Source organism: Struthio camelus, chromosome 12 (assembly GCF_040807025.1).
Source record: "Struthio camelus isolate bStrCam1 chromosome 12, bStrCam1.hap1, whole genome shotgun sequence".
Lineage (NCBI taxonomy): Eukaryota > Metazoa > Chordata > Aves > Struthioniformes > Struthionidae > Struthio > Struthio camelus.
In genome coordinates, this window is record NC_090953.1 from 1,646,100 (window position 1) to 1,671,448 (window position 25,349).

The 25,349-nt window shown below is 57.1% G+C and overlaps 1 long non-coding RNA gene across 1 annotated transcript; it reads right to left on the minus strand.

The window, feature by feature from the left end:
• Positions 1 to 16,198: 16,198 nt before the first annotated feature.
• On the minus strand, positions 16,199 to 25,092 carry LOC138068875 (uncharacterized). The gene is made up of 3 exons (XR_011143716.1): positions 24,020 to 25,092; positions 22,148 to 22,458; positions 16,199 to 17,904 (listed from the first exon to the last, which is right to left on the minus strand). It is a non-coding gene; the product is annotated as an uncharacterized lncRNA (long non-coding RNA).
• Between the last annotated feature and the right edge of the window lie 257 nt (positions 25,093 to 25,349).

Genomic DNA, 25,349 nt, shown 5'->3' on the forward strand with positions numbered 1-25,349 from the left:
AAAAAAGAAAAAAAAAGAAAAAAGAATAAAACGTAAATGTAATGAAGTGCGAATGAAAACGAAGTGTCTATAAACCATTTGATCTCTGGAAACCTGCGCTGCGTTGTTAATGCAAGCAAGCGAGCGAGCGAGCGGCGCGGCCGCCCGCGGTCCGCCTGCGCCCTCCTCCCCGGCGCCCCTTCGGCTGTTGCGAGAGGCAAAGGGTGCTGCAGTCCGCGGGGAAAGCGAACCGGACGCCGGGCGCGTTAGAGCGGCTGCGTTAGCCTCCAAAGCATCGCCGCCAGCCTTTTGCTCTCCCACTTCCCCATGGCGGATGTGGGTAAAGCGCTTCTGATTCCCGCCCCGCGCCACGAGGACGCTCGGCCGGGGCTGGCCGCGGCCGCCCGCGCACGATGCTCCGCTGAGGGCCCGCTGCCTCCTTGAACGTCCCCCCCTTGCCTCGGGGGCTGCGCGGGGCATCGTGCCAGGCATCCCTGACCCCGTCTTTTCTTCTAGAGCGAGACTGACGACGTGACCGGGCTGCTTTGTTTGCCCTGCTGCAGCCTGTGTGCAGGAAGCAGCCCTGCAGCAAGCCGGCGCAGAGCCTTGGAGAGGGAGGTTGGCCTTGGCCTGCAGCAGCGTTGCCGAGAGCAGGGCACGGCGCGGGCCCGCGGCAGCGCTCCCCGTGCTCCAAACCCACCGCTGCGCAGCGGAGCGGTCCTCTGCTTTTGGCCCGGCCGCCCCCTGACAGAGACAAAGCACTTTCCTTGAGCTAGGACATATGTAACATCCTACCGGGGCTTCCCCCGTGATGTATTGAACATGACAGAGCCTGCTGCGAGGGAGAAATAAAAAGCAGGAGCAGCACTCTAACTGCTCGGGTTTCCGATAATGTACAGCGGTAAATGGTGATGAGTGCATTTAAATCTGATTTTAAGTTGAATGGAACGAGGGGCATACACGTGGGACCATTACAAGATAAAAATTGCAAGAAAGCCTTTGTTGTAGGATTTCGGGGAGGTTAATGCGCGGGAGTAGAAAGGCTCACCTTGGCCAGCCAGGCTGCTGCCGCCCCAGGAGCCCCCTCCCCGCGCCGCCCCTCTGCGCGGCGGATGCTCTGCTGCGTCTGCCTTTCAACAGTTTCCAGCAAACTGTTGCCCTTTGTAATTAATTTGGTTTGACTACAACCTTTCAGAAAGTGCTGACGGAGGAGGTGTTACAGCCACGAGCAGTCGCCCTGATTTCCATTTATGTGCTCAGCAAGGCTCTGAACGCCTGTACTTGGTAATTAAAGTATTCCAAGCCCCACACACTAATTTTTGATTAGATATTCATAAGGGTTTTTCAAAATGCTTTTAGTTCAGCCTCGGCCCGGCGTGGCTGTGAAACGCCGTCACGCGCAGGCAGCGATTTCACTTGTCGGGTCAGCAAATCGCTTGACCGTGGACAGTGCGGGCGGCTGATTTGCCCGTTACTCTGGGATACGGGTCACCAAAAAGCCTCGCTAGCGAAAGCCGGGGGGGGGGTCTTTGCGGAGAGGCGCCCGGCGCGGCCTCGCTGGCAGCGTGGCCTCGTGGCCGTGGCCGCGCCGCTCCAGGCTGCTGGGCGCAAGGCCACCCAAAAACCCAGTGCCCCATGCAAAAACCCAGTGCCCCATGCAAAAACCCAGTGCCCCATGCAAAAACCCAGTGCCCCATGCAAAAAGCCAGCCCCCATCCAAAAATTCCAGTGCCCCATCCAAAAACTGAGCACCCCGTTGTTGTGAGTGCTATTTTGGCCAGGTCTTCCATGCAAAACAAAACTCCAGCGCTAAAGGTGCTTTGGGAAATGCTCGTCCCGTTGCATTTGCAACGGCAAAAGCAAGGGAGGGGGCCGGCGGCTGGGGCTGGCGGGGGCCCGAGGAGGTTTCCGTCCCTGGGCAGAGCCGCCGGGGTCGGGGTGAGCCGCCTGTGCCTGCAGCTTCGGTGGCACCGGGCTCTGCTTTCCGAGGGGTCCTGGCCTCGGCGGGCACCACCCGCGCCGGGCACGTCCCGGCAGCCCCGTGCCGGCAGGACGGCGAGGGCAGCCGGGAGCAGGGGCGAGCGTAGCGCCAGGGCTACCCGGGGTGGGGGGGACCTGTCCTGGCGGGGCCCAGCCAGAGGGACCTTTTGGGGCTCGTTACCCCCTTTTCCTTCGTGCCCTCCTTTCGTGAGCACAGGGTGAGGAAGGCCTCCCGCGGAGGAGGCGGCCGGGATGGTTCGTCCTGGCAGCTGCTGGACGTCGGAAGGGAGCTGCTAACCCTGGGAGGCTACGCTGCGGCTTGGTCCTGCCTTATGTGCTGCGGTAGGGCTGTTCCTGGGGACGACTGTAGGCCTCAGGGAGCGACAGGGGTTACAGCCCGAGCCGAGCCGCAGCCTCCGCGCGGAGCTGGCCTCCTCGCCGCCTTCCCAGCCCGGCTAGCAGCGTCGGTAGTCAGCTGAGATTGCACTTCAAATAACCAGTAATTATCAAATTACAGTGCTTGAGTCCTGGCGCTGAGACAGAGGTTGTTAGCTTGCCTTTAAAAAAAAAAAAGCCCCAAACCCTAAACGAGGTGCAGGGTGGCCGCTCGCGCCGCGGCCGTGACGCTGGCCCGACTGCAGCCTGCTCGTCTGGGCCCAAATCCGTGTGTTCGGCGGCGCCTGTGCGGCTGCCGGGCTCCGCTCGGGTCGCCGCCGTCCGCGTCCCGGGAGGCGAGCGGCGGGGGGGTCGGGGCCCTGCGCATCGCCCCGGCCGCGCTGCCGGGGGCCGCGGCCCCTCGGGGCCCTTCGCCGGCCGGCGGCACCTCGCGCCCGGCTCTCCCGGCAGCCCTGCGAGCAGATGGCAGGAGGCGGCTCCGGGACACCGTCAGCTGTTGTTATCGCTGGCTGATGACACGGAGTGTAAATTTTGTTGGCACTACTCCCTTCGTCTGTTCTGCCGCTGCATCCCACCAGTTTTAATTACTGTAATTGAGTTATAATGAATGATTGTGCGTTACCATTGTCTGCAATGTGGCGGGGAGCAGGCTGCGCGCTACACGCGCCGTCCCCCTCCCGGCTGCTTTGTCTGCCTGGCTGAAGGGCGTCCCCGCGCCGAGCGGCACAGCTAGAGCGGTGCTCGGGCGTCTGCGGCCCGAGGGCTATCGTTCTGCTGCGCTCGGGCACCGCTGCTTCTCCGGTTCCCAGGGGCAAACTGCAGAAGCAGGTAAAAACGAATTTAGCTTAATCCCTCTTGAAAAAAGCAACAACCTCCCCCCGCTCCCCCACCAAACATCGCAACGGCAGACACCCTGCGGAGGTGTTGCCCGCTGGAGGAACCGTGGGGGCGGCTGACGCCCTGGGCCCACGCCGGAGGGCTGCGCGGCTGCCGCCCCCGGAGGAGGGCGCCCCTCCGCCCCCGCGGCCCTTCGCCCCGCTCCTTCTTCTGCCTGCCGAGGGGCTGCTTTCGCCTTTTCCGGGTGACGGGTGGCCCTGAGGCCCCCGGCCCTACGGCAGATGCACGGTGCAAGCCGCCGCCGGGGGGGGTCGAGGAAGACGGGGATGGGGCAGAAGGCTCCTGCCCTCTTTGCCCGGTGGCAATGACGGCTTTTGCACGCCCGCCTCGGACGACAAGCCGGCCCCCCCCCCCGACAGTGAAGGCGCAAGCTGCGCTCGAGGGGCACGGCCCGGGCGCAGGCAGGACCGCGGCTGGAGCGCGCGAGGGGGCAAAGGCCGCTCTGCGCTGGGGCAGCCGCCGCTGAGGTGCTCGGCGCTCGCCCGCGCGTGCCGCGCGCGCCGCCGGAGCAGAAAAGCGGTGCGCCCGCGTGTCTGTGAAAGGCTCGGCTCCATCGCTGCGCTGTCAGTAAACGGCTGGGCTACATAACATGTTGTTATGAATAGTAGCAGCATTTGATAGTTTCAAACCTTTTTTTTTTTTAAAACTTTTCTTTCTTCTTCTTCTTTTTTTTCTCCCCAAGGTAAATTCCAGTGGGATCAACACTGCACAGGAATTGCCCCGGAGGAAGTTGGCTGTTCACCAATTCATCTTGTAAAAAAAGATTCATTATTACTGTTGAGCTGAGATGAAACAATTCTTTAGACTTAACTAGTCTAATTTTGACCAGCCCGTGTTTTGCTACAATGCACGTTTTTATTGTTACACATAAAAGCCAAAACCCCCGGCACCCTGGGGAGAAGATGGGTGAAATGATAAAGCTAGCTGCGTGCACAGCCGCACGTGTGCGCGTGTGCACACCCACCCACGCACACCCCCCCACACCCCCCCACACCCACGCCCCCCCCCCCCCCGAAAAAAATCACAGCTCTCGCCAACCTCACCAGAGCTAAAACCAGCGCTCGAGCGAAGCGCGGCCTGGGATAACGCTCCAAGGCTGCCGCTTGCTTTGCTGGCGCAACGAAGCAAAACCCGCGGCAGCGTGAGCGCAGCGATGGGACGTGCACGGAAGCGGGGGGAAAGGGGGAGAGGAAAAGTCTCGCACTGCAAGTGCCCCGGGGAGCTCGGGCCGAGCCCCGCACCCCTCCTTCCAGCCCCGCGAGGACAGCCGGGCCGGTGGCGGGGCGTCCCCTGCCCTCCCTGGGGAGCATCGCGGGGCAAAGCGGCGGCGGGGGCCCGGGAGCCGCCGGAGCAGGGCTGGGAAACACCTGGGACGTGTAATGAGGGCGGATGAGAATAAATACCGCGACTGACCGATAATTGGTATTCCGCGCGTGCAAGTTTGATAGCTTCTGCTGAGAGGTTAATTAATGGTTCATTTAGCCGGTACAAGTCAGGAACGAGAGTATATTGAAAGGTCTCGTTCACTTTGCGCTTACCTCCTAACCCGCGCCGGCCGCGGGGCGGTTGAGCGGCAGCGGCCGCCTTCCCGCGCCCCGTCCGGGCTGCTGCGGAGCCGTGGCGGGCGCCGGCCTCCCCAGCCGGCCCCTCCGCTGCGGTGCTCGGGTTTGGGAGCTGCGGCCGGGCCGGCCGGAGCCAGCGGAGGCGTTTGGGCCGCTCCCCTTGCCCTTGCTTTGCGGCGTTTGCGTTTTCTAGCTACGCTTTTGGAGGGGGTTGCGCGGGCGCAAACCGGAGCAATGAGCCCGGCGGCCGAGGCGCCACGAGCAGCGCGGGCTCGAGCTGAGCTCGGGCTGCAGCTCAGCCCGCGGGTGTCGTTGCAGAGGGAGAGCATAAGTCAGCAGCACATCGGGACCTGTGGTTATACGGGCGAGCATGTCACACGCAATTTATGGGAGGAGGGACGCGCCTCCCAGCAGCCGCCGCCGTGTACGAGCCACGGTTGCATCCAGGAGCTCTCATTTAGGCACCCAAGCAAACGGCCCAGCAGTTTTAAAATGCTTTATGGCAGCACAAAGCAGCTGTGCTGTTCTCAAGGCATACTGAAGCAGTTTAATTACATTTTGACACTAAGAGCTGTTTTATTATCCCAATTTTTGTTGTATAACTAGAACAGGCAATGGATTGCAAAGGCATAATCCATTAATACTCACTTGTGAGGATTTGCAGCTTTGGACTCGTGGCCTTATACCTTGCTTGCAGATAAATATATTATCCCACTGCATAGGCTGTGCAGGGAGCCCGCTAGCTCGCGACATGCTGACAGATGCATTATTTTTAAAGGCTCATTACTCTTAACCAGGGCAAGGTGGGGCCTGGCCTCATCGTCCCGTCTGCCGTCGTTGAGGTCAGGCCTCCGGTCTCCGGGCAGGGAGGGGAAACAATGGGGCTGGGCGCACGTGCGGGACCGCCCCGTCCGCCCCGCTCCTGCCGTCGCGGGCTCCCAAAGGCTGCGGCGGAGGCAGTAAAGGCTCCGCGCTTTGCTCCAGGAGCCGGGAGAGCGGCACGGCCGGGGCACGGTGACATTGCTGCACCGGCAGCGGCTGAGGAGAGTCAGGTAGCAAGGAAAAGAGCAGCTGCAAAGGGTGTTAGCTGCAGATCAGCTGTGTCACGAGCTGTGCCAGGGCTGTGGCAACCGCAGTCGGTGTCCAGGCAGCAGGCTGGGACCCCAGGGAGCTGCCTGGACACAGCCCTGGGAAGGACATTTATCCTCTCTGTGATGCTGGCTGCCCTTCCCACGGTGAGCACAGGCCCCCCCGGGGTAAGGACCGCGTCCTGCACACGCAGGTTTGGTGTCCACCACACAGGGACGCGTGGCTGGTGCCACAACAACGCGTGGGAAGGGTGACAGCCAGGCGGTAATGAGGCCTGGCTCGTTATACACCCTTTCAGCTGCGGTTGGAGTCTCTGGTGGCTTAGAAGACATTGGCTCTGACCAGCGCTTTTTTCACAGTGCTCCCAGGGGGATTCTCCAGTGTCTAATTAGGGCTGAGCTCGCGCTGCAGGCCGCCCCCCCCCAGCAAGAACATGCTCTGCATCGCTCTTCTACATTGACCCCCCCCCCCATTTTTCTGAAACTTTTAACCTTTAAGTCCTCAGGACTCCTGTCAGGCTTGGCTGAAGGAGACCAGCTGGTGGAGAAGAGCATGAGCACGCAGAGCCGAGCGCCCAGACTGCACGGCGCTAGGACATTGGGCTGAGCACGCCGCCAGCAGCAGCCTCGGGGTGACCAGCTCCCCTGCTCACCCCTTTCACAGCTGTAAAACAGCTGCTGCTTGCATCGGTTATCCAAGCACAGGAGAAGGTTATTAAAAGCATCATGAAAGGGATTTAGTCTTCTATTGATGCTGTTAAATTCGCCCGCATAACATTTCCCTGATAGTTCAGATATGAAAAATTAATGAAAAGGTACAAAATTTCAAAGCAGTGATGAGGCCATCTTCTTTCTGAGGTCAGGAGGAGCTGGGGACCAAGCGAGCGGGACGGCTGCCCGTCAAAGGCACTGAGCGCGGGCCTGCAAGCCCCTGCCTTCACCCAGCAAGGACAGGCAGCAATGGCACACCAGCATTAGCTATGCCCTCCTGCTCCTGTCGAGCAAACCGTGACGGCCCTGGCTGCTTTCAGCTTGCTCTTTTGCAGGAGAAGGAACTGTAAAAGTCAATACATTTCTGAAAACACCAAGTTTCAAAGCAAGCTAAAGATCAAAGCCAGAAAGGTCAAAGCATAAAATGTAATATCAGAGCGCGGAGAGAAGCGCAGAGCCCGGGAAGGGCTACCTCTCCCGGGAGGGCTTGCGCCGGTGGTGGCAGTGGTGGTGGCGGTGGCAGGTGGCTGTGCCGCTGCGCAGAGGAGCTGGATGCAGGGCAGAGCGGGAGCTGATGGGCTGAGAAACTTCTGCCCCTCCCAGGGCTCCAGCCAGCCCCCCATTTTCCCCAGAAGCCAGTACTTTCCATGGGGTAATCCCCTAGGAAGCATCCGCTCGCTCCGCGTGGTGCCCTCTCGCACAGAGCATGTACTCGCCTTGGTTTATTTAAACAAACGAGTTGCTAGAGTGCCGGAGAGGTTTGGGAGCACGGGCACCTCTGGCTTCCCACAGGGACCGGGCTCCGCTGTCACAGCGGCTCCGCTGCATCTCTTTCAGCTCTGACCCCATCGCGCGCCGCCAGCCCCCGACTCCCAGCACCGCCCCAGCCTCCCCTCGTCCTTGCATGGCTCCCAGGCGCGTGGTCGGCCCCGCGCTGCTGCTGCCCTGCCGGCCTGCGAGAGCGCGTCCTCTGCGCTGCCGGGGCCCCCGGCCGGCCAGGGCCGGGGCCAGAGCCCGCTCGTGGGGCTGCTCCAGCCCTGGCATCGCCCGCCGGCACCCGTCCCAGGCCAACGCCTCTGCGTGCTCCGAAAACTGCAACCGCAGGGTTTGTTAAATATGAATCAAGTATTCTCCTTTAATTATTGAATTACTTCCGTATGTGAAGAAAGGCCACTGCAGCCTACGCCCCTCAGCCTGCAGACGTGCGCACGGCGCATCCTTACCACCCACTAACCTCGCAACAGGGAGGAGCTGGGGAAAGACCTCGTTTTGCCAAATCTAGAACTCCCTGGACTGCAGACTCGCAGTCATTCAAAACACTGTTGTTTCTGGCAAATTTGGGGCTCTTGGATAATTTTGGGCTAGTGTTTAGGTTCTTTCTTAGTCCCATTGCAAGAACGAATGGGAGACACCGCTTCATGTTTGGTCCATGCAAGGCTGCAGAGAGTTGAAATTCCTGTGGGTTTCACGTTCCTCAGCCGGAGTAAGACGTCGATCAGGAAAACAACTAGAAAACCCCAGCGGTCCCTCGACACTGCTAACGGCCTGTCACAGACCAGGAGCCGGGGCTCATGCCGCTCTCCTCGAGGGCCTCCCAGTCTGGCGGTGTCCCCACTGCTTTGGGCTGGAGGTCACTGTTGGGCCATAATGCAGCTATCTGCTTCTCTTAAACCAGCTTAACATGAAACACGGTGTTTACACCCCACTGGCCAGTTTAAATGAGGTTTAACTCTATGCTGATAAATATCTTCCAAGGAAGAGGAGCCATTTAGACAGAAACTCAGCCCAGGAGCACTCCTGAGCCACAAACCCACCCTCCGTCGCGCTCTGATGGCTGGCAGGCAACGCGCCAGGTAGTCCAAGCCAGCACAAGAGCTGGCTTGCCCAGTTTGCTGAAACCCAGTCCAGTTGCTCCTTCCTGGGAGGACAACAGCTGCCTCGCTCCCACCTATAAATGGGACCCGCACACCCTCATGGCTGGCTTGCACCGTGCCACGGAAACCAAGACCACCTCATCTGTAAGGGTCTTGCTTTCTACCTCCTGCTCGCCTGCCTGGTGAGTCGCGCAAGGCCACAGATCCCAGCGCCAGGGGCTGGGGTGGAAAATGCTCGTGTTGCTCTGAAGGTTTGCCCTGTTTGTCCCTTTGCAGCTCTTTTCTGCAGCCATCAGCATTTGACGGCCCAGTAGTGCTAATCTCCAAAAGCAACTTGAAAATTCCTCAAAGCAAAAACACAGCTTTGCATGCTAATGGGAGGGCAGCTGGGATTAACCGGCGTCCCACCCCCCCAGAGCAGCTCCCTGCGCCAATGATTTGGCAGTCACCCTGGCAGATGCAAGGACCTTTCCCTGCTTTATGCACCGCTTTCTTCAGTAAGTTACTTTTCCCCTCCCCTTTCCTAACACTTAACCTCATGATCCTCGCTCTTTGAACACACACTATTTTGGCACACAGCTCAGCGGACCACCCTCAAAAGCAAATCTCTTTAATTTATGGAGAGGCTCAGCTTAAAACATGAGGGCTCCCCCCCCACCTTTTACATTTTGTCCTGACTATAAATTCTTAACGACAGTTTAGAAAACATGAGCAAATCATCAGTGACATTTTTATAACCTGCCTAATACTTTAAAGAGAAGGTTCCCCAGAAGAGCGGCTGGGAGCTGGGCAGAGCAGGTGGCGGTGGCCGAGCCCCCAGGACGCGAGGGCCCTGCGCCGAGGCCGGCCCACGCCGCCGCGGGGCCAAGGACCCCCGGGAAGCGGGGGGCAGCCACGGCGGGCCGGGACAGAGAGCGACACAGTGGAAACTGCCTCGCTCAGGGCTTTTGCATCTGATGGCAATTGATCGCTACTGGGGCTGGGCAACAGGGTAAAGAATAAATACGGCTGTGTACGTGCCCGGAGGTCTCCGTGCCCCCATCGGCCTTTGCAAATGCATTAAGAGCCGGAACTAAATGGCAAGCTCTGCCTGGTCTGTAGTGGGTACCGCCAGGCTGGAGAGCAGCCCCGGAGCCTAGCAAAGGCATCCCTCCCTGTCCTGCAAATCGCAGCCCTGCAGCCGAGCTACGAACCTGAGCACAAACTGCCCGCCCCGGCTTCCCCCGGTCCCAAAGGCATTGCGCACCGCAGACACCAAAAACGCCTGTTTCCACCCCGCCGCCTGCCCCGCACGTGCCAGAGCAGCGCCGCGCCGCGGCAGGGTCCGCCCGGCGCTCCGGGCTCGCCAGGGCCGGCGTCTGGGGCCGGCGGGGATCAGGAACAGCGGGAATCCGGAGCTGAACCGGCTCATGGGTTTTGCCCGAAAATACAAACACGAATGGAGATTTTTGTTTTAAAGACGCCAAAATGTTTTGCTTCAGAACGTCACATTTCCAAAATGCAATTTTGCCTTTGCATTTACATACAGGCTTGATTTATTTTATTTTATTTAAAAAGCTGTCCCACCTTTTAAAGGTTAAATAAAGGATTAAATAACCTGAAAGTGTTACATTTCCTCCCAGGTCATGCAACCAGTTTTAGGTGCCCCTAGACATGCTTTTAAAACAGAGCAGCTTCCTGGAGGAGGCGGTTTGACCTGAGCCCGTCCCTCTGCCTCGCCGAGACGTCTCCATCCCGGCACTGAACCAAAAGGGCCGTTTTCAGCCGGCTCCCGCAGCGGCGATACAGCCTCCCGCGCTCGCCGGTTCCCAGGGTCTCGGCTTGGCCCCCTCCCTGGGCCCCGGCCCACGTCTCGGAAACCTCCCTGGGGTCTTCGCTCCCAGGTGCGCGGTCTTACGTTTGGCTGGGTTAAAACACGTATTGTTTGCTTGCGCCTGCCTTACCAAGCGATCCGGACTGCTGGGCACGAGTGAGCGCCCATCCTCTTCGCTACGTGCTGTTCCCTTAATCTCCGCGCCACCTGCCAAATTGCAGTAATAATCGCTGTTCCTCCTCCAGGTCCCTGATAAAAATGGTAAACCGTCTGCGAGAGCCAGCACCCAGGGGATCCAGTTAGAAAAACCCCTGCCCCGTAAGGAGCCCCCACTCCCAAGCACTTCCCGAGATCCGCCGTTTGCCAGGCCCTTGGCCATTGCATGCGCTGCGTTGGTTTTGCACTATTCTAGCTCCTTAAACGCGAATGTTTTGCAGAAATCTATACCTTCAGCATTTACCCCCACTCACCAAACTTATAATCTCATCAAAGAGGTATCACGAGAGCTTGACAAGAGCTGTTTGCCATAAATCCATGCTGATTGGCATTAATTGCACTGTCCTCCTTTGATTCTCTATTAATTGAGTCCCGTATCAGCTGTTCCATTACTTTTCCTGGGATCGATGTCAGACTGACAGGCCTATAATTACCTGGGTCATCTTGTTTGCCCTTTTAAAATATCGGCACAACATTAGCTTTCTTTTCTGGAACCTCCCCAGTGTTCAAAGACTTATTGAAAATCAACATTAATGGTCCAATGTTCTTGACCAACTGTTTTGAAACTTTTTGCCTGCAGCTTAACTAGACCTGCTGATTTAAAAACACCTGGTTTAGTAGCTGTTTAATGTTCCTGGGAGTACCATGGGAAGGGGAAGTCTTTCATCATGAACCAGTGATTCAAACCTTGCCTTCCTCCTAACAACCAGACCAACATTTACTGAACATTTCTGCCCTTTTTGCGTCCTCATGTAGATCAGGAGTCTATCGTCAGCATACCATTTGCTCTGAAAGGTCATCTTGGCCTTAACTTCTGCTGGCCTAGATATTTTTCTTGAATCACATATGTTCTTAGCAAACTGCAGCCTTGCGTTTATTGCCTTTCCCATCTTCCAGTGTAACATGACACTGGTTTTAAGAAATATATATTTTTCATAGCTACTTTCTACTTGTTGCCATCAACTTCTCCACCAGTGTTACAACGTGGTTCGGCTTTTCCAGTTGTCTTGCCTGTCTGCCTCCTGCGGCCTTGCTTGACCATAAGATGGTGCCTTTCGGGAGAGAAAGCAAAATGTTCTTAAGCAATTTGCAGTTTAGGCCGTTTTGCTGGGAGGATCTGGCTGGGTGAAGCTCCTGGAAATACTAACCTGCGAGAAGGTGTTTCTGGTCCCTCAAAGGTCACCCTTCAGCTCCTGTCCTCCCTCAGAGGTGGGACATGGAAAGACCCCCCCCCCCCGGGGTCCTGCCCCATCCCGTCTGTGCTGGTCCGATTCTCATCCTCGCAAAAATCTCCGCCCAGCTCCCAGCTCTCCTGCGAAAGGGCGCTGCCACCCAGAGCTGCCCCGAGCCCGTCCGTCGGCGGTCACAGCCCCAGCAGGACCCGCCAGGCTGAGACCTCCGCTGGCTCTGGTGGTCACCTCTCCAAAACGAACCTCTCGCCCTCCAAACACCTTTGTCCCCAGAGCTGCTGAAGCTCAGGCCTCACGGCCAAGCTGCCAACGGCAAACGAGACAGGAGCTCATAAGCAAAAGAAAAAAAGCATTGTTCACAGTGCTAACAGCGACGACTCCTCGGGGAGCTGCAGCAGGGGCATCGACTTGCTTTCGCTGCATCAGTGAAGGCAGCACAGCAAACAAAGGGTTATTGCGCGTCCTCAGCGCTCGCCACAAGCGCAGGCTCCCCGTCCCGGCGTTTCGAACGGGAATTGCTTGAGCAGGTTACGGTAACGTTCATTTGTCTTCATTAGGTGCAGGAAACTCGTGGAAGGAGCGGCGGCATGGCCCAACACGGGGCCCTTTTCAAGGATCACCGTGCTCCTCTCCCAGGTAATGGAGACAAATGCAAATCGCCTAACGGGTGCACGTCATTCCTGCCGTGCACGTGCAGAGCGGCTCGCGGCAGGAACCTGCGGGCGGGCGGCTCCAGAGATGGTAACGGCGAGACGGGAGCACCGGTGCCGCCGAGGTCGGCCAGGGCTCGCTCGGCACGGGGGTGCCCGGGCCGGGTCGGGCTTGCACGGTCACCTCTGCCGGCCTGGGCGAGTGCATTGCTCCCGCCGCTCGCTTCCAGGGCGCGGAGGACGCCCCTGCCCCACCGCCACTGCCCACTACCCGTTGCTGGTGCAGCAGCTGTTGGCTCGCGCCGGCAGGCCACCACGACACCATAAATCCTAGCAAACGCAGCAAACACAATAAGTAATTGTTATTTAACGGCATCGACGGCTTTTGACCCACCGGCCGTTTTGCACCCTCCTTTTCTCAGCTTGGTTCGTGGCCTGGCAGTAATTCTATTTAGCCACGGCTTTTCCTAACTGGCTGCTGATGGATTGCCACATGAGGATATGGGGCTATGGAAAAGGTTAATTGGCTTGGGCTGGCATGTGCTTTGCCCGCTCTCATACCGCAGCCCGTTTGCAGAGCCAGAGCCAGGATCCGAGCGCCGGCTGCGGCGCGGCTCGCGGCCGCGGGGTCTGGCTCGGCGGCTCTCACCCCCGCGGCCGGCACAACGCGCCCCGTCCCGGGAAACCTCCCCGGCATTCGCTCCGGCGCTCCGGCTCCCCTCGCTTGCCGTGCCGGGGAGCAGAGCCCGCCCGCGCGCCCGCCCAAGGCAGCGCCGAGCCCCCGTGCCCTCCCGGCCCTCCCAGGCCGCCGGCTGCCCCAGCGCGCGGTTCACTGACGGGGAAGCGCAGCTGCTTCGCTGGTGGCTTTGGGCATGATGAAATCCTTCAGCTGGCCCCCACCTCAATCAGGGGAAAGGCTCAAAAGCAGGAGCTTAGCAAGCCGTTGCAATCAAGGGCCCCTTCTTGCATTAATTGCAGCTTCTGAGGCGGTGGCCGCCTTTCCGCTGAGCTCGCCGGGGGGGGGGGGGGGAGCCAGGGAGCTAATCCCCCCGGGGCTTTGCAGGGCGTGCGAGGCTGTAATTAGCAACCCGTCGTCCAAAGTGCTATGAAAAACTCGCTGCATCCTCCACGAGCCTTCCTCCAGCCTGGCTGCCCGGCCAGGCTCCCCTCGAAATTTGTTTTGGCTCGAGGAACCGGACAGGTTTCTTTCAGCAGCTCCAAGTCCCTGCAGCAGCCACGCGGCTGCCGGGAGGGTCGGGCACCATCGGGGGCTTCCCCGCCGGGCCGCCCCGCTGCGGCGGGCACCCTCGCCTCCTCCCCGCGCGGCCCGACCCGCCGCAACGCGGAGGAACCTGCCGGTACCAGCAACCCAAGGCCGGGCACGCGCTCCTGCTGGCTGGCAGCGGACGGCTGCCCTCGCTTTGCGCAGGAGTCGCGCGCCGCCTGCCAGCCCGGCCCCGGCGGCCCCGGCGGCCCCGGCGGTCCTGGCGGCCGGCCCGCGGCGGGCGCCTCCTTCGGGAGGCCACGCGGGGAGGCGGCGGGAAGCCCCTGCGGAGCAGCCCTGGTCCGCTAGGGATAAAGCGCAGTCCGCCGCACTTTTGGGCGTTTGTCCTTACGCGCAGGCCCGCACCGAAGGCCGGCAGCGGCTCCCGGAGGAGGGCGGCGGGGGGTCAGGCAGCGCTCGGACAGAGAGGCCGCCGCAGCGGAGCTCTGCGTCCGAGCGGCTTCGCCGTTCCCGGGCTGCTCCCTGCCCAGCCCGCGGCGCCTGCACCGCGCTCCAGGCCGACCGGGGAGCCGCGGGCCCCGCTCCGCCCCGGGCAGCAGCCTCCGCCAACGCCGCCGCGGGGAATAACGTCCTCCAGCGGCGGGGGCTCAGCGCTCAGGCTGGCCCAGCACCAGACAGAAGGGTTTTACTTCGCCCGCGCGCTCCATGGGGCAGCGGGCCGAGCATGGTGAAATGCAGCTACAGCACGTGTCCATGGAAGGACAAAAACGACCTCAAGGAGCCATCCGAAACGCTCCTTGCAGTAAGGAGCCCCGGCCCGCCCGTGGCCTCTCCGGCCTGCAAGGCGCCGTCCGCGCCGCGCTGGGAAAGGCTGGCCGGCAGGTGAGCCTAGCACCCAGCCTAGCACCCGCTTGCCGGCCCCTCGGTCCTGCAGCGAGGGAAGTCGCTGGGAGACGGTCGGTGCCGGACGGACGGACGGTCACAAAGGACGGGTCTCGCCTTGCTGCAAGGTGCCTCCTCCAAATGACCAGAGCCCAATCGGCCACCGCTGCCCAAGCAGCGGTTTGTCCAAAGGGTAATATTCCTACCTGGCCGGCAGCAAGAGCGTAACGAGCCCTGGTCTATTAAAGCACTGTTAATAACAACAGCACCTTAAAAAGCACGCATGAGACTGTGAGACTAATGGACAAAATCAGTGTTTGCACCCAAAGTGAAACACGCAGCAATCTGTCAGACTTGCGAGTTGACAGAGAAGGGTAGCGTTTTCGCCCCGTTTATTTTATCTCTGTGCACCAGACCTCCTAACTGCTGGGAAAAGAACAAAAGTGTGCGCAGCAAAGGAAAGAAAATATTTATGCAGTAAAGCGCAGAATCACTGCTACCAGGCGAAAGAAGGGAAAGCAAAAATGCGGGAATATTACTGTGCGCATTTGAGTGTCATGTGCACTGCAGTGCAAACGGCACTGCAGACACTGCCAGGACGCGAAATGCATCCCCCAGCCCTCCCACCCCCCGGAGCAGCAGCTTTAAAAGAGCAATTATGCCTGAATGCACATCCAAGGCCCATATGAAAATTAATTCCAGCAATACTTTGAGAGTGAGCAAGTGAGCCCATTATTCTAGAAAGCAGTTTGATTGCAGCAGGGTTTTGATGTAACGCTGTCTCAGAGAGGTTATCATGACTGGTTTTGTGGGTTGGTTTTTTTTTGGGGGGGGTAAAACACAAGCCATTTTGTAACCTCACCTTGGGTATTTCATTCGCTGAAGAAAGACTGAACTGCAGGAATGTCAAATGAGGCTAAGTAGTTGCCCTAGCATCACTGTCAGACAAAAGCTGACACTTTCTGGCATTAAATTGCTAAGAGACAGTCAAGGACTCTTCAATGCGGCTGCAAATTGTGTGACCAAGCTGGAAAATACAAGCCACAAGATATTCTTGGCCAGAACGCACCCATAATCAGATAAAACCATAATGGAGTGCAGAGGGAAAAAAAAAAAAAAACACCCTCATTTTAGACATGTTGAAACGATTGGAAAAATTCTTTGTTTCGGCGTCCCTGTCCGCCGGAAAAGCGCTTCTGGATTCTCCTCATGTCCCCCCAAGCCTGCGTGATTGCAGCCTCCAGGATTCAGGAACACTTGTTTCTCAGCTTAGCTATTTGTTTGCTGGCAAGATGTATGTATTTAATGAACTGTTTTGCATGCCTGGATTGGGCCTGAGAAAATTAACTGGGGCCATTGTTCGCCCGGGCTGCTCGGAGCGCCCTTCGCCGGCGTTACCTGCTGCACAGCCACCGGCGCTCGCCAAGCGCTGAAGGGTGGCTGAATTGCAGCTCTGAGCCGCCCATTGTTGCTGCAGAAATGTTTAGGAATCAGCCATTTAATGAGAACAAAAGAAATTAATTGGTGGTTTAGGCCTAATGAGACTGCTGTGCAAATTAACAGTCCTCATCAGCAGAAACAAACAGAGTCCTTAAATGAATTGCTGTGGAGCATTACACTGACTAAGCTTTTGCGGGAATGATAAATAGCAGGTCAGGAGAGACCATCTGTGCTCCCCCCTCGCTCCGAGAGAGCGAATGAGGAATGAGGCTTAGGGAAAAAAATAGATCTCAATAAAGCATAAATTCTCAGTTTTATTCATCTAGGCCCAGCTTGACACCACCATCTTACTACCGAGATAAAGAAGAAAACCACTCGCATTTGCATCTGAAAAGAGCAAGACTGCGGCCTATACACTCGTGAAGCCAAAGAGTTCTGATTTCAAGGGATATTTAGCCCCTATTCAGGCTCTCACAAAAGCCTAGCCTCCAGTAAACCAGTGGTAGGCCCGTCTGATTAAGGCTGTAGACAGAAGCCTTGTATATCTGTCACACAACTCATTTGTTCCCTCTGTTTACTTAAGACGTTCTTCAATTCCCAGTGCGGATTTGTATTTCTGGGTTGGTTTACTTATGCTCATATGCTGAAAAAAATCTGTCTGATCTTTAATAATCAAAGTAATTAGAATAATCCTTTCAGGGCTGAATGAAGGATTATTTCTTCATGTCATTTTAGTTTCATCCTCATTGGGTCTCATAAAATGTGGAAAAAGCACTTCAAAAGCCCCACTGTAGTCCCTGGCCCGTAACGCTCTCGAAAATTCCCACCCACAGGCCGGCCCAGCGCCGCGTTCTCAGGGACATTTCCAGGCCTCCGCGGGCTTGTCTAGAGCAAATTTATTTATTTCAGCGGTGGTCAAATAAACACTGGGTCCGCGGAGATTTGTGGATCGTTTGTTGTTCTGCTGTCTTGGCTAGATAAGGAAACCTTTGATGAAGTGAAGGGACTTTGTGTGCCTAATCTGAGTCTAGCAGCTACACGCAGCGATTGTAAAACGCGGCGGTGTCTGTAGGGAACAGTAATTACATAGGAGGATTAAAAGGTCCTAAACCTCACCTATATTTCACTTTTGTAAACTAGCGAGGAACAAAGAATTCTTGGCTTGCCAAGAGGAGAGAATAATTGACACAATTCGCAGGCGCTGGATTATTATAATGTAAATAAACGAATGCAAGAGGACAAAACTAATTTGGGCCTTAAACTTTTCATCTGGCTTTTAACAAGAGGGATAAACACATCCTTTAACAGAAGTGTCACAAAATGAACCCCCCCCACCCCGTTTCCATTTTTATCTGGTCCGTCGCCCTCTCCGAGCCGCGCGCAAGGCCTGGCCCAGCCGGCCGGGGGGCTCGGGCACAGCCCCGGCAGCGGCTTTTCCCCGCCGTTTTCCCGGCCCCTCACCCTGCCGCGGCTCCATCCATTCCCACAGCCAACTCTGGAAAACCAGAAACTGAGTTCTACCAAATTTGAGTTTTTTTCATTGATAAAATAAAACGCTCCCCTATTTTCCAAGGGCCGCATGAAGCATAATAAATGAGTATTTGTAAAACCCTGCAGGGCCCTCGGATGGCGGCTTGCGCCTCTCTGCCACCTCCCAACGAGCAGCCGTGGTGCTATCGCTGCCTTGAGACAGCAGCTACCCAGGCGCAACAGGCACCAGCGCCGCACCAGAACAGGGCCAAAAAAGAAAAAAGAAAAAAAGCAGTGCTCTTTTTTTGCCAGCTTGACTGCTGATTTCAGCTGATGAAAAGTATGCAGAGTCCCATCTGAGGCTGAGCAGTCCAAAACCCAGAAAGCGTTTGCAACGAAGCAGGCGCGAGACAGGCTTCTCTTGTTTCCTGCCGTATAGGTTGAATTTGCCGACAGCTGCTGAGGCTGATAAACACCATCCAGGAGCAGTTAGTCATACGCACGCTCGCCGGCTCGCACGGAAAAACAGGGCTGAAAAAAAATGAAAAGAACGCAAGTCTATATTTGGTGTGTGCTTGGGAGGGGAGCGGCGCGCGCGGGCGTGCGGGCGCGTGCACGCTGCGCCCACGCTGCGACACAACTGCTTCGGGGCTGGCTCGGCAGGGCCGCCGGCCGCCCGGGTTGCTACGGGCAGGGGGAAACATCCCAGGCTCTGGGCTTTAAATTCTCCACAATTATCAGCGGGAAAATGACAAGAATGAGAAAATTAACAAAGAGCTCAATACATTCGGCTAAATGACTAACATAAATGCATTCCTATTAGGCAGTCAATATTGGGCTGCCAGTTCCTGTCTGTGCCTATTTCTCATTAGACAAAGCCTTGACCTTGACCTCGTTGTCCTGTTTGCTGGGAGACAGAATCCCATAACAACTCGCTTGGCGAATGTATTGGACCAGTAATCCATAAATATTGATTCATTGTTTGCAGTGTAATTTAAATGTCAGTTATAAGCCCAGGGCAGATAAAGATCTGTATCAACAATAAAACTGGATAGAGGCTATAAATCCCCCAGGGCAGGCGAAGTTAAAATGGATGTGGAATGCACGCTCCCTTAAAAAAAAAAAAAAATTGAAAAAAACAGCAACCCCCCCCCCACCGCCCCCCGCCGCCGCCGCCGCCACAGATTTCCTGTGCGCTAAAAGGAAGAAAGCAATTGATTATCTGGCAACCAGTTTGGTTTTGCAAACCCCAAATCAGGTGGCGCGGCCTCGGCACGCGCTCCTCCCTGCGGCCGGCGGGAGCCGCCGGCAGCGGGCGCCGCTCGGCCGGCAGCCTGGGCCGCCGGGGCGCCCCGGGCAAGCGGCCGGGAGCCGGGGGGGCCCCGCTGCGCCCTCGCACTCGCTGCAGCCGGCGCGGCCTTCGGCGGGCCAGGGCCGTGGCCTGCGCCCGGCGGCGGCAGCCCTGCCTGGCAGCGTCCTCGGGCCACCGGCGGCCTTTTGCTCGGTAAGCCGAGGGAAGCGCAGGCGGGCCGCACGGACTGGGGGCTCCGTGACGGGACAGGAGGTGTCACCGGGCGCTGCTCATCAGCGCGGGACGCACGCGCCACGGTCCCGTTTGCCCTCCTGTAAGAGGAAGGGCTACCCCGGCTCGCGCACCGAGTGACGAACGCCACGAAGTAAGGACCAAACCAAGCGGAAGAAGTCTTTCCTTTGAGTAGCTGTTTTGTAGCAATAGTTTGGTAACTTTGTGTCAGCTGCAAGCGTCGCCGTCCTTTGGGTGGCCGCAGCTGCCCCAAGCCGCGAATGTGTCACCAAAAAACCAGCCCCAGTTTTGGGGCAGGCGCCTCCCGGGCCGTCGGGAGCCTCCCGGGCCGTGGGCACTTCTTCCAAACGTTTTACTGCGCTTCCAGCTATTCTCCTGCTCCGGCTGGCCGCTGGGGAACCGATCGCCTTCCCGGCGACGCGAGGCAGATCCTCTCGACGAGCCCGCAGCAGCATCCTGCTCCGCTCCTAGCGCTCGTTAATAGCCGTTAATATTCTTCCACCTGGGCGCCGGAGGAGGCTGCTTCAAAGAGACCCGGCGTCCGGCGCAGCAGGAGGCTCCGGAGACGGCCGAGGCGACGGCTCGTGGCCGGCAGCAGCAGAGGCCCCAGCAGCAGGACCCGTCTCACACGGAGACACGAGGCGCCGGTCCGGCGGGAGCACCGTCCCCACCGCCCCTGAGCAGGGCTGGGCCGGTCCCGGCGGTCCAGCACCGTCCCCGCGCCCGCTCCGCCCGCGGAGGCATCGCCATCGCCACCGGGAAGCTGCCGCGGGCTCGCCCGCTGGGCGCACATCCCCAGCGCGGGGCCAGGCTGCTGTTCTTCACTCCCGCGGGGCGAGCGCGGCTGGGGAAGGGCGGTTTTGGCTTTGCTCCTCCCTGCGATCGGCTCGGCGGCCTCCGACGTTCATCTCGCCCCAAGTCTGTCCTCAAAGGGCTGAGCTCTCGGCTGCACCAAATACCACGTTCCCGAGCGTTTTCCTCGGAGGAGCTCGCAGGAAAGCCCGGCGGCGCTCAGGCTCTGCCGAAGCGGTGCTTAGCCCCACAGCTCCTTTGGGACCTAGGGAAAACCCACATTTGTCTGTAGGGTTTTTCAACAGGAGAGCGAAGGCCTCCCCGGAAGTGCTATGTCCATCGCACCCCGCCGCGGCACCGCAGAGCGCCCAGCGGGCAGGACCGGCTCCGGGTCCGACGCGGTCGGGGGGCTGCCGCTCCCCCAGTTTCCAGGGAAGGCAGCCCCAGCGCTCGGGGGGTCCCGCACGGCAGCAGCCTCCGCTCCCTCCCGGTCGCATAGGAGAGCTTCGACGGCGGGGGCTTCCGGCGCTGCCGCGGCCCCGGGCCCCCGCGCCAGCCCTGGCCGCCGGCCGCGCGCCTCCGGAGGCACCCGTTTCCCTGAACGAGCGCGCTCCGCGGCTGGGGCGCTCCCGGCTTCTCCGCATACCACACTCGGGAAGCAAAACAACCCGACAACCCCAACATATTTTCGAGCAAAGGCATTTCCTAGCAGCTGGCACGCAAAGCCTCACCTGCGAGCACGCTGCGCGCAGCCCCCTCCCAGCCGGCCCCGGCACACAGGCAGCCGGAAAGCCGGCGTGACGCCCAGAGGGGACGGCACCGGCCCCGGCTGCGCCCCGGCTCTGGGGCCCTCCGGCCACGCAGGGACGCGGGGCATCCCCCAACGGATGGCGCAGCCAGGGGAAGGCTCAGCGCCAGCCTCCGGAGAGCTGCCCGCACCTCTCCAAAGGCACGGGCAGCTTCCCGCTGCCGGCTGGGTTCAGGAAAACCCGAGGGCTGGGACCACGGCGGAGCAAGGCACGGAGGAAAACCGGAGCAGGGCCGGAAAGGTTGGGCAAAGAAACCGGTCCGAGGTTGCGCTGAAGGAAGGAAGCGCCGGGCGCCGGTGCTGGTCCAGCCAGGCTGTCCTGAAACGGGGTGACTTCAGAGATTCACCCCACCGGAGAGCAGGGCGTCACGGGGAGAACCGGGCCAGAGCAACACGATCAAGTTATATTTACTTAAAAATTACTCTTCAGCAGCATAACCACTTTGCAGCCGTTCTGTTTCCATTTTTGCCTTCTGTTGGTGCCTACAGAGAAACGACTCGCCTCAGTGGGTCTCTCACAGCCAGAGAAACTCTCCCTGCTCCAGGCAGTGCTAATGCATAGTGCTGATCTTGATTGCAAGTGACATTCTTAATTTTCTTGAAGAAAGAATCCAGCTCTTGCTATACATCGGTTAAAATACCTCTTTTGTATTTGCTGTGTTTGCATGCCTCTTATAACAAGAATAGTTTAGTTTTGTCTCTTTATACTGGACCAATTGGCAAGTCACAGGCTATGCATAAAAACATTTCTGTAGCATTCTCTTTGTCTCATGGAAATAAGACACAAATTCTTGGCTCTTTCTTTCTGCAAATGTATGTAAACTTGCAGCTCAAAAACATTATGCATTCAGGTATGAATAGATAGCAATTTAAAATGTTTCTTCTTCCTGTAGACAGAACTTCACATTTTCTCCCACTGGTATTGTTTTTATGCAATACACTACAGAGATTTCTTTTTTTTTTATTTTACTTTAAGTAACAGCCATTTAAATTTTTTTATAGTCTAGTATATCTGTGAAGCAGTCTCAGACACTGAGCTCATTATTTATTGAGATCTATCAGTGACTTTAAAAGAAATCTTTTATATCAGATTTGCAGCATAGCAATCTCCTTAGTCTGTTTGACAGGGGAAAAAAAACACAGTGCATAAACTCCTTTACTGCCTTTGAATATAGGTTAAAAGAAATACATTTTTCGAGGGGTGGTGGGGCAAGTCCTGGAGATTATAAAGACCCAAGGGGATACAAGTCTCACTTTGATGGAACGTGCCATTAGTGGGGATGTTAATGGGATTTTTATCTCATACCTCTGAGAAGGAAACAAACAACATGACAGATCTTTTCTCCATGGTTTTCGGAACTGCTTTTGGATGCCTCAGATTTTGACAAAGACACCTTAAATGGTGAGACTTGCAGAAGGAGAGCACGGCCAGCGCTGGCCGGCCAGAGGCCTCTCCACGCCGTGCGGGAGACCGTCTTTAGGAAGAACAAGACCCGTGTACAGAGGCCAGAGAAAGCATTATTAGCGTTGAATGGAGACAGCTTGATGTGAGATCTGAAGCTACCTTCACGGCCTGGATGCCTGCCCAGAGTTTGCGAGGCCAAGGCCAGCATTACCTTGTTAGCACCTACCTGTCTACAGCGAAGGAACACAGCTTGCGGGCTTCACTGGAGAGCCGCTTGGCCGATGGCCGGGTCATGTGTTGGGATTTCATGCAGAAAGCACATCTGCCTCTCCCAGCCTGCCCTGGCTTCCCGATCGTCCCAGGTGGAATTCAGACTTGCCCTGAAAACCGAGCTCGCTCAGGACTGCAGACCCTCCCCTGCCTCGTGTTCCTCCACCGCTGCGCTGGAGCTCAGGAAACCTCCTTCTCTTGTCGACTGCGGAAACCCTCCCGACGTCCCGCAAGGGCTCCTCCTGTTCCTCAAGCAGCCTCCGCACACTGTGTAAACAGAGAGATGATTAATGCATCTGCTGCTTTCAAACTGGTTGTGCTTGAGCCTTCAATGATGCAGATCAGCAAGTTATACCTTTACATATTCTAGGCAATACAAATACATCCTTCTTCGTAGGGTCCACCCCATTCTTCAGCCTTCTTTGATAGAAGTTGCAAACCTTAAAAATCTAGAGTTGTGGAGACTGTGTGGCCTTTAAAGGAAGATGTTTGACACAACTGCCCTTTCTCCATTTATGTTGCTCATGCCCAGTTTGATGGCAAAGCTAACTTGTAAAAGCTGTGAAACACTTTGGATAAGAAGTGCTAAACAGGGGAACCTTGTGAATGAACGACTCGGTGCAGCTCCCAAGCTCCCTCGGCTTTTCTTCCTTGCAGAAGAGCACTCACGGGCGCGCAGCAAGCAGAGCCGCCCTCGCCATGCTGCTGGAGGGATGCTGCTGTTTTTCCTTAGAGCCCACAATGGCCTTCTCTGGCTCCGTACCTGCAGCACCCGCGACCGGCAGAGTTTACCTCTCCTAGCCTACGCCCACTCCTGCTGGAAGCACCTTCTCTTCCCGTCTGCTGGGACAGTGGCTCCCTAATCTGGTTCGATCAAAAGGCTTGGGGCTGCAGAGCTGGGATTTAAAGGCTTTAGCTGACCTGGGCCCGGCTGAGATGAGGTGGGGAATGATGCCATGGCTGATCTGGAAAGGAGGCAGCAGAGCAATGGGCCACAAGCCACAGCCTGAACTTCCCCCAGACAGCAACCGTGGCCACCGGCTAAGCCTGAGCCTCAAACCACAGTATAAACTCCATTCACCCAGTGCGCAGCAAAGAGTTTCATCCCTAAAGGGCTTTCCTGTCTCCAAGCAAGCCCCTTCAGCATTAGGCTGTGCTCCTGAAAGCGCAATACCTTATTTCGCCCATTTGTTGGAAAACAAATAATAATAACAAAAAGCTGTGAATAGTTGTGTGCAAAAGAAAGGCGTGGAGCTCGGGTTCTGGTTTGAGGTGTGCCTTGCACTTCTTTCTCTGGAACTAATATAAACATCCCTTGGAAGTTTTCATTAATATCCGATTTAATATGGTGCAACTGGAAGTTCATGCAGGATGCCACCGGAATGTGTTTAAGAGTCCGCGGCTGAAGGATTCGAGGCAGCGAACATGACCTTTTAATGTGGTATTGAGGTATGCACATTCTAATCTTATTAGGCTTAGGGGCTTGAAGTTTAGAAGTTTAATTCAAACCCACATTATTATGACTTACCCTTTATGCTCCCCTTATGAAGATTAATCCATGAAAATATAAAATCTCCCCCCCTCCCCCCCCCCCCCCTTAAATTTGCAAGACACAAAAGAAGCAATAATCCATCTTCTGGAATAATTTAAACTGGATCTGGAGAGAGACTTTCCTCTGCTGCTAGGGCAAATCAGAAGTGCATGGGGGAATCGTGACTTACTTTAACCTTTGAATTCAGGGAGTTACATTTTAATCCCGTATTTGAATAATGTGACCAAAAGGCCTTTTCTGTTAAAAAATATAAAACAACAAAACACCAAACCCAACCTGGAGCTAGTTAGGCAGGTGGCCAAAATGGTTCAGCGCTTAACGCAGAGTTCTCACAGGCGGGAGCCAACTTCTGCGCTCTCCGGGCAGCGCGGGGGCCTGGTCCCACGCAGAGCTAGGCGCGCGCTGCATGCAGCGCACGGAGCCTGCGCCTCGGCACGCAGACCGAAGCACGTTTGAAGACCCCGACCGCTGGGGCTCAGAAGAAAGCGAGCCCAGAGAAAGTCGGTAGGGAGAGCTCGCCGCATCCCTGAGGCTTCAGGTCAGAACAACAAAAGCCTGGTGGGACCACGAGCCTCCGGAGGGGGTTTCAGGACAGCTGCTGGAAAAGCCGGGTCTTTCTTCCCGGCTTGAGCAAACTGAATGAAGGCCTGCCACGGCATAGAGGTTCAGTCATTTGTAATAGAAAGGTACACGTCTGATCAGTGTACAATAATGATGGCTCACAAGCCTTGCTTTCACTGTAAACTGTAATTTACATCAGGAACACTGGTCCCGGGAACCGGGAGCGCTCGCTGATTGGCATGTGAATGACGGGGGAAGCCGCAGACTGCAAACGCTGAGTGCCTCTGGAAATTAGGCAGCTTTTATGGAGGTGCCCAAACACAAGAGGAAGACATTCCTTCTAGCCACCCAAATCTGAAAACGTTGGCCGGCTTAAAACCAGTCTGACCTGCGCACAAAAGTGATGTTTGAGTCCTGATTTTTAAAGGGAAGCTGTAAAAGACAGGGCAAGGCAGGCTGTGGCGAGAGCAAACAAACACGGCGCCCGTCCAAGCCGGCAGCCTGGCGCCGGGGTGCCGATCCGTCCCCCGGGTGCGGCACGGAGCGCCGCGAGAACGAGGGGAAGCGCGGGTCTTTGCGCTGAGAGGTTTATTTCTGAGCGTGTAGGTAACAGGAAAGCACTTTCAAAATAAATAGTTCACGCTGCGCCCCGGAGATGCCCCTGGCGAGGGTGGAGAGCGATCGAGCGCTCAGGAGAGCGTTTCTGCAGGTGCGTGCTGAAATCACTGCGGCGCCCTGAAGTTTGTACGTTTTCATTGCGCTTGACAAGCTCTGAATAACCATACTGCCTCTTTCCAAATTAACTTTGCGTCCCTGGGTGGAATATACTGTAAACTATTTACCATACAGCTGTCTGCAGGCCACGGGCTTTCCATGGCGCCGACTAAGCCGGAGGGGGCTGGGGGGAGCTTAGCGCTCAGAAAGGCAGAGTCCCAAACCCGGTGGACGTTCACAAGGCCTAATCTCTATTGTGCGGCCGGCCGGGCGCGCCACACATCCTGCTCGCTGCAGAAAATCGGCGATATCCACGGTCCTCACGCTGTCA